Here is a 16,050-nt window from a genome sequence, read left to right as displayed (position 1 = left end):
TCCTGACAACAACAACTCTCATTTATACAGCGCCTGACAACAACTCCCGTTTACACAGCTCCTGACAACAACAACTCCCATTTATACAGCGCCTGACAACAACAACTCCCATTTATACAGCGCCCGACAACAACAACTCCCATTTATACAGAGCCCGACAACAACAACTCCCATTTATACAGCTCCCGACAACAACAACTCCCATTTATACAGCGCCCGACAACAACTCCCATTTATACAGCGCCCGACAACAACAACTCCCATCTATACAGCGCCCGACAACAACAACTCCCATTTATACAGCGCCTGACAACAACAACTCCCATTTATACAGCGCCTGACAACAACAACTCCCATTTATACAGCGCCCGACAACAACCCCCATTTATACAGCGCCCGACAACAACTCCCATTTATACAGCTCCTGACAACAACTCCCATTTATAAAGCGCCTGACAACAACAACTCCCATTTATACAGCGCCCGACAACAACTCCCATTTATACAGCGCCTGACAACAACAACTCCCATTTATACAGCGCCCGACAACAACAACTCCCATTTATACAGCGCCCGACAACAACAACTCCCATTTATACAGCTCCCGACAACAACAACTCCCATTTATACAGCGCCCGACAACAACTCCCATTTATACAGCGCCCGACAACAACCCCCATTTATACAGCGCCTGACAAAAACAACTCCCATTTATACAGCGCCCGACAACAACAACTCCCATTTATACAGCGCCTGACAACTCCCATTTATACAGCGTCTGACAACAACAACTCACATTTATACAGCTCCTGACAACAACAACTCCCATTTATACAGCTCCCGACAACAACTCCCATTTATACAGCGCCCGACAACAACTCCCATTTATACAGCTCCTGACAACAACAACTCCCATTTATACAGCGCCCGACAACAACAACTCCCATTTATACAGCGCCCGACAACAACAACTCCCATTTATACAGCTCCCGACAACAACTCCCATTTATACAGATCCTGACAACAACAACTCCCATTTATACAGCGCCCGACAACAACAACTCCCATTTATACAGCGCCCGACAACAACAACTCCCATTTATACAGCTCCCGACAACAACTCCCATTTATACAGCGCCCGACAACAACTCCCATTTATACAGCGCCCGACAACAACAACTCCCATTTATACAGCGCCCGACAACAACAACTCCCATTTATACAGCGCCTGACAACAACAACTCCCATTTATACAGCGCCTGACAACAACTCCCATTTATACAGCGCCTGACAACAACAATTCCCATTAATACAGCTCCGAACAACAACTCCCATTTATACAGCGCCCGACAACAACAACTCCCATTTATACAGCTCCTGACAACAACAACTCCCATTTATACAGCTCCTGACAACAACAACTCCCATTTATACAGCGCCTGACAACAACTCCCATTTATACAGCGCCCGACAACAACAACTCCCATTTATACAGCGCCTGACAACAACAACTCCCATTTATACAGCGCCCGACAACAACTCCCATTTATACAGCGCCCGACAACAACCCCCATTTATACAGCGCCCGACAACAACTCCCATTTATACAGCTCCTGACAACAACTCCCATTTATACAGCGCCTGACAACAACAACTCCCATTTATACAGCGCCCGACAACAACTCCCATTTATACAGCGCCTGACAACAACAACTCCCATTTATACAGCGCCCGACAACAACTCCCATTTATACAGCGCCCGACAACAACAACTCCCATTTATACAGCTCCCGACAACAACAACTCCCATTTATACAGCGCCCGACAACAACTCCCATTTATACAGCGCCCGACAACAACAACTCCCATTTATACAGCGCCTGACAACTCCCATTTATACAGCGCCCGACAACAACTCCCATTTATACAGCGCCCGACAACAACTCCCATTTATACAGCGCCCGACAACAACAACTCCCATTTATACAGCGTCCGACAACAACTCCCATTTATACAGCGTCTGACAACAACAACTCCCATTTATACAGCGTCTGACAACAACAACTCCCATTTATACAGCGCCCGACAACAACTCCCATTTATACAGCGTCTGACAACAACAACTCCCATTTATACAGCGCCCGACAACAACCTCCATTTATACAGCGTCTGACAACAACAACTCCCATTTATACAGCGTCTGACAACAACAACTCCCATTTATACAGCGCCCGACAACAACTCCCATTTATACAGCGCCCGACAACAACAACTCCCATTTATACAGCTCCTGACAACAACAACTCCCATTTATACAGCTCCTGACAACAACAACTCCCATTTATACAGCGCCCGACAACAACTCCCATTTATACAGCTCCCGACAACAACTCCCATTTATACAGCGCCTGACAACAACAACTCCCCTTTATACAGCGTCCGACAACAACTCCCATTTATACAGCGTCTGACAACAACAACTCCCATTTAGACAGCGTCTGACAACAACAACTCCCATTTATACAGCGCCCGACAACAACACCCATTTATACAGCGCCCGACAACAACAACTCCCATTTATACAGCGCCCGACAACAACGCCCATTTATACAGCGCCCGACAACAACAACTCCCATTTATACAGCTCCTGACAACAACAACTCCCATTTATACAGCTCCTGACAACAACAACTCCCATTTATACAGCGTCTGACAACAACAACTCCCATTTATACAGCGTCTGACAACAACAACTCCCATTTATACAGCGCCCGACAACAACTCCCATTTATACAGCGCCCGACAACAACAACTCCCATTTATACAGCGCCCGACAACAACAACTCCCATTTATACAGCTCCTGACAACAACAACTCCCATTTATACAGCTCCTGACAACAACAACTCCCATTTATACAGCGCCCGACAACAACTCCCATTTATACAGCGTCTGACAACAACAACTCCCATTTATACAGCGACCGACAACAACTCCCATTTATACAGCGCCCGACAACAACAATTCCCATTTATACAGCGCCTGACAACAACTCCCATTTATACAGCGCCCGACAACAACTCCCATTTATACAGCGCCTGACAACAACTCCCATTTATACAGCGCCTGACAACAACAACTCCCATTTATACAGCGCCCGACAACAACAACTCCCATTTATACAGCGCCCGACAACAACAACTCCCATTTATACAGCTCCCGACAACAACAACTCCCATTTATACAGCGCCCGACAACAACTCCCATTTATACAGCGCCCGACAACAACCCCCATTTATACAGCGCCTGACAAAAACAACTCCCATTTATACAGCGCCCGACAACAACAACTCCCATTTATACAGCGCCTGACAACTCCCATTTATACAGCGTCTGACAACAACAACTCACATTTATACAGCTCCTGACAACAACAACTCCCATTTATACAGCTCCCGACAACAACTCCCATTTATACAGCGCCCGACAACAACTCCCATTTATACAGCTCCTGACAACAACAACTCCCATTTATACAGCGCCCGACAACAACAACTCCCATTTATACAGCGCCCGACAACAACAACTCCCATTTATACAGCTCCCGACAACAACTCCCATTTATACAGATCCTGACAACAACAACTCCCATTTATACAGCGCCCGACAACAACAACTCCCATTTATACAGCGCCCGACAACAACAACTCCCATTTATACAGCTCCCGACAACAACTCCCATTTATACAGCGCCCGACAACAACTCCCATTTATACAGCGCCCGACAACAACAACTCCCATTTATACAGCGCCCGACAACAACAACTCCCATTTATACAGCGCCTGACAACAACAACTCCCATTTATACAGCGCCCGACAACAACAACTCCCATTTATGCAGCTCCTGACAACAACAACTCCCATTTATACAGCTCCTGACAACAACAACTCCCATTTATACAGCGCCTGACAACAACTCCCATTTATACAGCGCCCGACAACAACAACTCCCATTTATACAGCGCCTGACAACAACAACTCCCATTTATACAGCGCCCGACAACAACTCCCATTTATACAGCGCCCGACAACAACCCCCATTTATACAGCGCCCGACAACAACTCCCATTTATACAGCTCCTGACAACAACTCCCATTTATACAGCGCCTGACAACAACAACTCCCATTTATACAGCGCCCGACAACAACTCCCATTTATACAGCGCCTGACAACAACAACTCCCATTTATACAGCGCCCGACAACAACAACTCCCATTTATACAGCGCCCGACAACAACAACTCCCATTTATACAGCTCCCGACAACAACAACTCCCATTTATACAGCGCCCGACAACAACTCCCATTTATACAGCGCCCGACAACAACAACTCCCATTTATACAGCGCCTGACAACTCCCATTTATACAGCGCCCGACAACAACAACTCCCATTTATACAGCGCCCGACAACAACAACTCCCATTTATACAGCGCCCGACAACAACTCCCATTTATACAGCGCCCGACAACAACTCCCATTTATACAGCGCCCGACAACAACAACTCCCATTTATACAGCGCCTGACAACAACTCCCATTTATACAGCGCCTGACAACAACAACTCCCATTTATACAGCGCCCGACAACAACAACTCCCATTTATACAGCGCCCGACAACAACAACTCCCATTTATACAGCTCCTGACAACAACAACTCCCATTTATACAGCGCCTGACAACAACAACTCCCATTTATACAGCGTCCGACAACAACTCCCATTTATACAGCGTCTGACAACAACAACTCCCATTTATACAGCGTCTGACAACAACAACTCCCATTTATACAGCGCCCGACAACAACTCCCATTTATACAGCGTCTGACAACAACAACTCCCATTTATACAGCGCCCGACAACAACCTCCATTTATACAGCGTCTGACAACAACAACTCCCATTTATACAGCGTCTGACAACAACAACTCCCATTTATACAGCGCCCGACAACAACTCCCATTTATACAGCGCCCGACAACAACAACTCCCATTTATACAGCTCCTGACAACAACAACTCCCATTTATACAGCTCCTGACAACAACAACTCCCATTTATACAGCGCCCGACAACAACTCCCATTTATACAGCTCCCGACAACAACTCCCATTTATACAGCGCCTGACAACAACAACTCCCCTTTATACAGCGTCCGACAACAACTCCCATTTATACAGCGTCTGACAACAACAACTCCCATTTAGACAGCGTCTGACAACAACAACTCCCATTTATACAGCGCCCGACAACAACACCCATTTATACAGCGCCCGACAACAACAACTCCCATTTATACAGCGCCCGACAACAACGCCCATTTATACAGCGCCCGACAACAACAACTCCCATTTATACAGCTCCTGACAACAACAACTCCCATTTATACAGCTCCTGACAACAACAACTCCCATTTATACAGCGCCTGACAACAACTCCCATTTATACAGCGCCTGACAACAACAATTCCCATTTATACAGCGCCCGACAACAACTCCCATTTATACAGCGCCCGACAACAACAACTCCCATTTATACAGCGCCCGACAACAACAACTCCCATTTATACAGCTCCTGACAACAACAACTCCCATTTATACAGCGTCTGACAACAACAACTCCCATTTAGACAGCGTCTGACAACAACAACTCCCATTTATACAGCGCCCGACAACAACACCCATTTATACAGCGCCCGACAACAACAACTCCCATTTATACAGCGCCCGACAACAACGCCCATTTATACAGCGCCCGACAACAACAACTCCCATTTATACAGCTCCTGACAACAACAACTCCCATTTATACAGCTCCTGACAACAACAACTCCCATTTATACAGCGCCTGACAACAACTCCCATTTATACAGCGCCTGACAACAACAATTCCCATTTATACAGCGCCCGACAACAACTCCCATTTATACAGCGCCCGACAACAACAACTCCCATTTATACAGCGCCCGACAACAACAACTCCCATTTATACAGCTCCTGACAACAACAACTCCCATTTATACAGCTCCTGACAACAACAACTCCCATTTATACAGCGCCCGACAACAACTCCCATTTATACAGCGTCTGACAACAACAACTCCCATTTATACAGCGTCTGACAACAACAACTCCCATTTATACAGCTCCCGACAACAACTCCCATTTATACAGTGCCTGACAACAACAACTCCCATTTATACAGCTCCTGACAACAACTCCCATTTATACAGCGTCTGACAACAACAACTCACATTTATACAGCTCCTGACAACAACAACTCCCATTTATACAGCTCCCGACAACAACTCCCATTTATACAGCGCCCGACAACAACTCCCATTTATACAGCTCCTGAAAACAACAACTCCCATTTATACAGCGCCCGACAACAACAACTCCCATTTATACAGCTCCCGACAACAACAACTCCCATTTATACAGCGCCTGACAACAACAACTCCCATTTATACAGCGCCCGACAACAACCCCCATTTATACAGCGCCCGACAACAACTCCCATTTATACAGCTCCTGACAACAACAACTCCCATTGATACAGCGCCCGACAACAACTCCCATTTATACAGCGCCTGACAACAACAACTCCCATTTATACAGCGCCCGACAACAACAACTCCCATTTATACAGCGCCCGACAACAACAACTCCCATTTATACAGCTCCCGACAACAACAACTCCCATTTATACAGCGCCTGACAACAACTCCCATTTATACAGCGCCCGACAACAACCCCCATTTATACAGCGCCTGACAACAACAACTCCCATTTATACAGCGCCCGACAACAACAACTCCCATTTATACAGCGTCTGACAACAACAACTCACATTTATACAGCTCCTGACAACAACAACTCCCATTTATACAGCTCCCGACAACAACTCCCATTTATACAGCGCCCGACAACAACTCCCATTTATACAGCGCCCGACAACAACAACTCCCATTTATACAGCGCCCGACAACATCAACTCCCATTTATACAGCTCCCGACAACAACTCCCATTTATACAGATCCTGACAACAACAACTCCCATTTATACAGCGCCCGACAACAACAACTCCCATTTATACAGCGCCCGACAACAACAACTCCCATTTATACAGCTCCCGACAACAACTCCCATTTATACAGCGCCCGACAACAACTCCCATTTATACAGCGCCCGACAACAACAACTCCCATTTATACAGCGCCCGACAACAACAACTCCCATTTATACAGCGCCTGACAACAACAACTCCCATTTATACAGCGCCTGACAACAACTCCCATTTATACAGCGCCTGACAACAACAATTCCCATTAATACAGCTCCGAACAACAACTCCCATTTATACAGCGCCCGACAAGAACAACTCCCATTTATACAGCTCCTGACAACAACAACTCCCATTTATACAGCTCCTGACAACAACAACTCCCATTTATACAGCGCCTGACAACAACTCCCATTCATACAGCGCCCGACAACAACAACTCCCATTTACACAGCGCCTGACAACAACAACTCCCATTTATACAGCGCCCGACAACAACTCCCATTTATACAGCGCCCGACAACAACAACTCCCATTTATACAGCGCCCGACAACAACTCCCATTTATACAGCGCCTGACAACAACTCCCATTTATACAGCGCCCGACAACAACTCCCATTTATACAGCGCCCGACAACAACAACTCCCATGTATACAGCGCCTGACTACAACTCCCATTTATAGAGCGCCCGACAACAACTCCCATTTATACAGCGCCTGACAACAACTCCCATTTATACAGCTCCCGACAACAACAACTCCCATTTATACAGCGCCCGACAACAACAACTCCCATTTATACAGCTCCTGACAACAACAACTCTCATTTATACAGCGCCTGACAACAACTCCCATTTACACAGCTCCTGACAACAACAACTCCCATTTATACAGCGCCTGACAAAAACAACTCCCATTTATACAGCGCCCGACAACAACAACTCCCATTTATACAGCGGCCGACAACAACAACTCCCATTTATACAGCTCCCGACAACAACAACTCCCATTTATACAGCGCCCGACAACAACTCCCATTTATACAGCGCCCGACAACAACAACTCCCATCTATATTGCGCCCGACAACAACAACTCCCATTTATACAGCGCCCGACAACAACAACTCCCATTTATACAGCGCCTGACAACAACAACTCCCATTTATACAGCGCCTGACAACAACAACTCCCATTTATACAGCGCCCGACAACAACCCCCATTTATACAGCGCCCGACAACAACTCCCATTTATACAGCTCCTGACAACAACTCCCATTTATACTGCGCCTGACAACAACAACTCCCATTTATACAGCGCCCGACAACAACTCCCATTTATACAGCGCCTGACAACAACAACTCCCATTTATACAGCGCCCGACAACAACAACTCCCATTTATACAGCGCCCGACAACAACAACTCCCATTTATACAGCTCCCGACAACAACAACTCCCATTTATACAGCGCCCGACAACAACTCCCATTTATACAGCGCCCGACAACAACAACTCCCATTTATACAGCGCCCGACAACAACCCCCATTTATACAGCGCCTGACAACAACAACTCCCATTTATACAGCGCCCGACAACAACAACTCCCATTTATACAGCGCCCGACAACAACTCCCATTTATACAGATCCTGACAACAACAACTCCCATTTATACAGCGCCCGACAACAACAACTCCCATTTATACAGCGCCCGACAACAACAACTCCCATTTATACAGCTCCCGACAACAACTCCCATTTATACAGCGCCCGACAACAACTCCCATTTATACAGCGCCCGACAACAACAACTCCCATTTATACAGCGCCCGACAACAACAACTCCCATTTATACAGCGCCTGACAACAACAACTCCCATTTATACAGCGCCTGACAACAACTCCCATTTATACAGCGCCTGACAACAACAATTCCCATTAATACAGCTCCGAACAACAACTCCCATTTATACAGCGCCCGACAACAACAACTCCCATTTATACAGCTCCTGACAACAACAACTCCCATTTATACAGCTCCTGACAACAACAACTCCCATTTATACAGCGCCTGACAACAACTCCCATTTATACAGCGCCCGACAACAACAACTCCCATTTATACAGCGCCTGACAACAACAACTCCCATTTATACAGCGCACGACAACAACTCCCATTTATACAGCGCCCGACAACAACCCCCATTTATACAGCGCCCGACAACAACTCCCATTTATACAGCTCCTGACAACAACTCCCATTTATACAGCGCCTGACAACAACAACTCCCATTTATACAGCGCCCGACAACAACTCCCATTTATACAGCGCCTGACAACAACAACTCCCATTTATACAGCGCCCGACAACAACAACTCCCATTTATACAGCGCCCGACAACAACAACTCCCATTTATACAGCTCCCGACAACAACAACTCCCATTTATACAGCGCCCGACAACAACTCCCATTTATACAGCGCCCGACAACAACAACTCCCATTTATACAGCGCCTGACAACTCCCATTTATACAGCGCCCGACAACAACTCCCATTTATACAGCGCCCGACAACAACTCCCATTTATACAGCGCCCGACAACAACAACTCCCATTTATACAGCGTCCGACAACAACTCCCATTTATACAGCGTCTGACAACAACAACTCCCATTTATACAGCGTCTGACAACACCAACTCCCATTTATACAGCGCCCGACAACAACTCCCATTTATACAGCGTCTGACAACAACAACTCCCATTTATACAGCGCCCGACAACAACCTCCATTTATACAGCGTCTGACAACAACAACTCCCATTTATACAGCGTCTGACAACAACAACTCCCATTTATACAGCGCCCGACAACAACTCCCATTTATACAGCGCCCGACAACAACAACTCCCATTTATACAGCTCCTGACAACAACAACTCCCATTTATACAGCTCCTGACAACAACAACTCCCATTTATACAGCGCCCGACAACAACTCCCATTTATACAGCTCCCGACAACAACTCCCATTTATACAGCGCCTGACAACAACAACTCCCCTTTATACAGCGTCCGACAACAACTCCCATTTATACAGCGTCTGACAACAACAACTCCCATTTAGACAGCGTCTGACAACAACAACTCCCATTTATACAGCGCCCGACAACAACACCCATTTATACAGCGCCCGACAACAACAACTCCCATTTATACAGCGCCCGACAACAACGCCCATTTATACAGCGCCCGACAACAACAACTCCCATTTATACAGCTCCTGACAACAACAACTCCCATTTATACAGCTCCTGACAACAACAACTCCCATTTATACAGCGCCTGACAACAACTCCCATTTATACAGCGCCTGACAACAACAATTCCCATTTATACAGCGCCCGACAACAACTCCCATTTATACAGCGCCCGACAACAACAACTCCCATTTATACAGCGCCCGACAACAACAACTCCCATTTATACAGCTCCTGACAACAACAACTCCCATTTATACAGCTCCTGACAACAACAACTCCCATTTATACAGCGCCCGACAACAACTCCCATTTATACAGCGTCTGACAACAACAAATCCCATTTATACAGCGTCTGACAACAACAACTCCCATTTATACAGCTCCCGACAACAACTCCCATTTATACAGTGCCTGACAACAACAACTCCCATTTATACAGCTCCTGACAACAACTCCCATTTATACAGCGTCTGACAACAACAACTCACATTTATACAGCTCCTGACAACAACAACTCCCATTTATACAGCTCCCGACAACAACTCCCATTTATACAGCGCCCGACAACAACTCCCATTTATACAGCTCCTGAAAACAACAACTCCCATTTATACAGCGCCCGACAACAACAACTCCCATTTATACAGCTCCCGACAACAACAACTCCCATTTATACAGCGCCTGACAACAACAACTCCCATTTATACAGCGCCCGACAACAACCCCCATTTATACAGCGCCCGACAACAACTCCCATTTATACAGCTCCTGACAACAACAACTCCCATTGATACAGCGCCCGACAACAACTCCCATTTATACAGCGCCTGACAACAACAACTCCCATTTATACAGCGCCCGACAACAACAACTCCCATTTATACAGCGCCCGACAACAACAACTCCCATTTATACAGCTCCCGACAACAACAACTCCCATTTATACAGCGCCTGACAACAACTCCCATTTATACAGCGCCCGACAACAACCCCCATTTATACAGCGCCTGACAACAACAACTCCCATTTATACAGCGCCCGACAACAACAACTCCCATTTATACAGCGTCTGACAACAACAACTCACATTTATACAGCTCCTGACAACAACAACTCCCATTTATACAGCTCCCGACAACAACTCCCATTTATACAGCGCCCGACAACAACTCCCATTTATACAGCGCCCGACAACAACAACTCCCATTTATACAGCGCCCGACAACATCAACTCCCATTTATACAGCTCCCGACAACAACTCCCATTTATACAGATCCTGACAACAACAACTCCCATTTATACAGCGCCCGACAACAACAACTCCCATTTATACAGCGCCCGACAACAACAACTCCCATTTATACAGCTCCCGACAACAACTCCCATTTATACAGCGCCCGACAACAACTCCCATTTATACAGCGCCCGACAACAACAACTCCCATTTATACAGCGCCCGACAACAACAACTCCCATTTATACAGCGCCTGACAACAACAACTCCCATTTATACAGCGCCTGACAACAACTCCCATTTATACAGCGCCTGACAACAACAATTCCCATTAATACAGCTCCGAACAACAACTCCCATTTATACAGCGCCCGACAACAACAACTCCCATTTATACAGCTCCTGACAACAACAACTCCCATTTATACAGCTCCTGACAACAACAACTCCCATTTATACAGCGCCTGACAACAACTCCCATTTATACAGCGCCCGACAACAACAACTCCCATTTACACAGCGCCTGACAACAACAACTCCCATTTATACAGCGCCCGACAACAACTCCCATTTATACAGCGCCCGACAACAACAACTCCCATTTATACAGCGCCCGACAACAACTCCCATTTATACAGCGCCTGACAACAACTCCCATTTATACAGCGCCCGACAACAACTCCCATTTATACAGCGCCCGACAACAACAACTCCCATGTATACAGCGCCTGACTACAACTCCCATTTATAGAGCGCCCGACAACAACTCCCATTTATACAGCGCCTGACAACAACTCCCATTTATACAGCTCCCGACAACAACAACTCCCATTTATACAGCGCCCGACAACAACAACTCCCATTTATACAGCTCCTGACAACAACAACTCTCATTTATACAGCGCCTGACAACAACTCCCATTTACACAGCTCCTGACAACAACAACTCCCATTTATACAGCGCCTGACAAAAACAACTCCCATTTATACAGCGCCCGACAACAACAACTCCCATTTATACAGCGGCCGACAACAACAACTCCCATTTATACAGCTCCCGACAACAACAACTCCCATTTATACAGCGCCCGACAACAACTCCCATTTATACAGCGCCCGACAACAACAACTCCCATCTATATTGCGCCCGACAACAACAACTCCCATTTATACAGCGCCCGACAACAACAACTCCCATTTATACAGCGCCTGACAACAACAACTCCCATTTATACAGCGCCTGACAACAACAACTCCCATTTATACAGCGCCCGACAACAACCCCCATTTATACAGCGCCCGACAACAACTCCCATTTATACAGCTCCTGACAACAACTCCCATTTATACTGCGCCTGACAACAACAACTCCCATTTATACAGCGCCCGACAACAACTCCCATTTATACAGCGCCTGACAACAACAACTCCCATTTATACAGCGCCCGACAACAACAACTCCCATTTATACAGCGCCCGACAACAACAACTCCCATTTATACAGCTCCCGACAACAACAACTCCCATTTATACAGCGCCCGACAACAACTCCCATTTATACAGCGCCCGACAACAACAACTCCCATTTATACAGCGCCCGACAACAACCCCCATTTATACAGCGCCTGACAACAACAACTCCCATTTATACAGCGCCCGACAACAACAACTCCCATTTATACAGCGCCTGACAACTCCCATTTATACAGCGCCCGACAACAACTCCCATTTATACAGCGCCCGACAACAACTCCCATTTATACAGCGCCCGACAACAACAACTCCAATTTATACAGCTCCCGACAACAACTCCCATTTATACAGCGTCCGACAACAACTCCCATTTATACAGCGTCTGACAACAACAACTCCCATTTATACAGCGTCTGACAACAACAACTCCCATTTATACAGCGCCCGACAACAACTCCCATTTATACAGCGTCTGACAACAACAACTCCCATTTATACAGTGCCCGACAACAACCTCCATTTATACAGCGTCTGACAACAACAACTCCCATTTATACAGCGTCTGACAACAACAACTCCCATTTATACAGCACCCGACAACAACTCCCATTTATACAGCGCCCGACAACAACAACTCCCATTTATACAGCTCCTGACAACAACAACTCCCATTTATACAGCGTCTGACAACAACAACTCCCATTTATACAGCGCCTGACAACAACAACTCCCATTTATACAGCGTCCGACAACAACTCCCATTTATACAGCGTCTGACAACAACAACTCCCATTTATACAGCGTCTGACAACAACAACTCCCATTTATACAGCGCCCGACAACAACTCCCATTTATACAGCGTCTGACAACAACAACTCCCATTTATACAGCTCCTGACAACAACTCCCATTTATACAGCGTCTGACAACAACAACTCACATTTATACAGCTCCTGACAACAACAACTCCCATTTATACAGCTCCCGACAACAACTCCCATTTATACAGCGCCCGACAACAACTCCCATTTATACAGCTCCTGAAAACAACAACTCCCATTTATACAGCGCCCGACAACAACTCCCATTTATACAGCGCCCGACAACAACAACTCCCATTTATACAGCGCCCGACAACAACAACTCCCATTTATACAGCTCCTGACAACAACAACTCCCATTTATACAGCTCCTGACAACAACAACTCCCATTTATACAGCGCCCGACAACAACTCCCATTTATACAGCGTCTGACAACAACAACTCCCATTTATACAGCGTCTGACAACAACAACTCCCATTTATACAGCTCCCGACAACAACTCCCATTTATACAGTGCCTGACAACAACAACTCCCATTTATACAGCTCCTGACAACAACTCCCATTTATACAGCGTCTGACAACAACAACTCACATTTATACAGCTCCTGACAACAACAACTCCCATTTATACAGCTCCCGACAACAACTCCCATTTATACAGCGCCCGACAACAACTCCCATTTATACAGCTCCTGAAAACAACAACTCCCATTTATACAGCGCCCGACAACAACAACTCCCATTTATACAGCTCCCGACAACAACAACTCCCATTTATACAGCGCCTGACAACAACAACTCCCATTTATACAGCGCCCGACAACAACCCCCATTTATACAGCGCCCGACAACAACTCCCATTTCTACAGCTCCTGACAACAACAACTCCCATTGATACAGCGCCCGACAACAACTCCCATTTATACAGCGCCTGACAACAACAACTCCCATTTATACAGCGCCCGACAACAACAACTCCCATTTATACAGCGCCCGACAACAACAACTCCCATTTATACAGCTCCCGACAACAACAACTCCCATTTATACAGCGCCTGACAACAACTCCCATTTATACAGCGCCCGACAACAACCCCCATTTATACAGCGCCTGACAACAACAACTCCCATTTATACAGCGCCCGACAACAACAACTCCCATTTATACAGCGTCTGACAACAACAACTCACATTTATACAGCTCCTGACAACAACAACTCCCATTTATACAGCTCCCGACAACAACTCCCATTTATACAGCGCCCGACAACAACTCCCATTTATACAGCGCCCGACAACAACAACTCCCATTTATACAGCGCCCGACAACATCAACTCCCATTTATACAGCTCCCGACAACAACTCCCATTTATACAGATCCTGACAACAACAACTCCCATTTATACAGCGCCCGACAACAACAACTCCCATTTATACAGCGCCCGACAACAACAACTCCCATTTATACAGCTCCCGACAACAACTCCCATTTATACAGCGCCCGACAACAACTCCCATTTATACAGCGCCCGACAACAACAACTCCCATTTATACAGCGCCCGACAACAACAACTCCCATTTATACAGCGCCTGACAACAACAACTCCCATTTATACAGCGCCTGACAACAACTCCCATTTATACAGCGCCTGACAACAACAATTCCCATTAATACAGCTCCGAACAACAACTCCCATTTATACAGCGCCCGACAACAACAACTCCCATTTATACAGCTCCTGACAACAACAACTCCCATTTATACAGCTCCTGACAACAACAACTCCCATTTATACAGCGCCTGACAACAACTCCCATTTATACAGCGCCCGACAACAACAACTCCCATTTACACAGCGCCTGACAACAACAACTCCCATTTATACAGCGCCCGACAACAACTCCCATTTATACAGCGCCCGACAACAACAACTCCCATTTATACAGCGCCCGACAACAACTCCCATTTATACAGCGCCTGACAACAACTCCCATTTATACAGCGCCCGACAACAACTCCCATTTATACAGCGCCCGACAACAACAACTCCCATGTATACAGCGCCTGACTACAACTCCCATTTATAGAGCGCCCGACAACAACTCCCATTTATACAGCGCCTGACA

The sequence above is a fragment of the Scyliorhinus torazame genome, chromosome 26, assembly GCF_047496885.1.
Source record: "Scyliorhinus torazame isolate Kashiwa2021f chromosome 26, sScyTor2.1, whole genome shotgun sequence".
Taxonomy (NCBI): domain Eukaryota; kingdom Metazoa; phylum Chordata; class Chondrichthyes; order Carcharhiniformes; family Scyliorhinidae; genus Scyliorhinus; species Scyliorhinus torazame.
The sequence above is the reverse complement of the archived record's forward strand: the minus strand, read 5'-3'. Positions refer to the sequence as shown.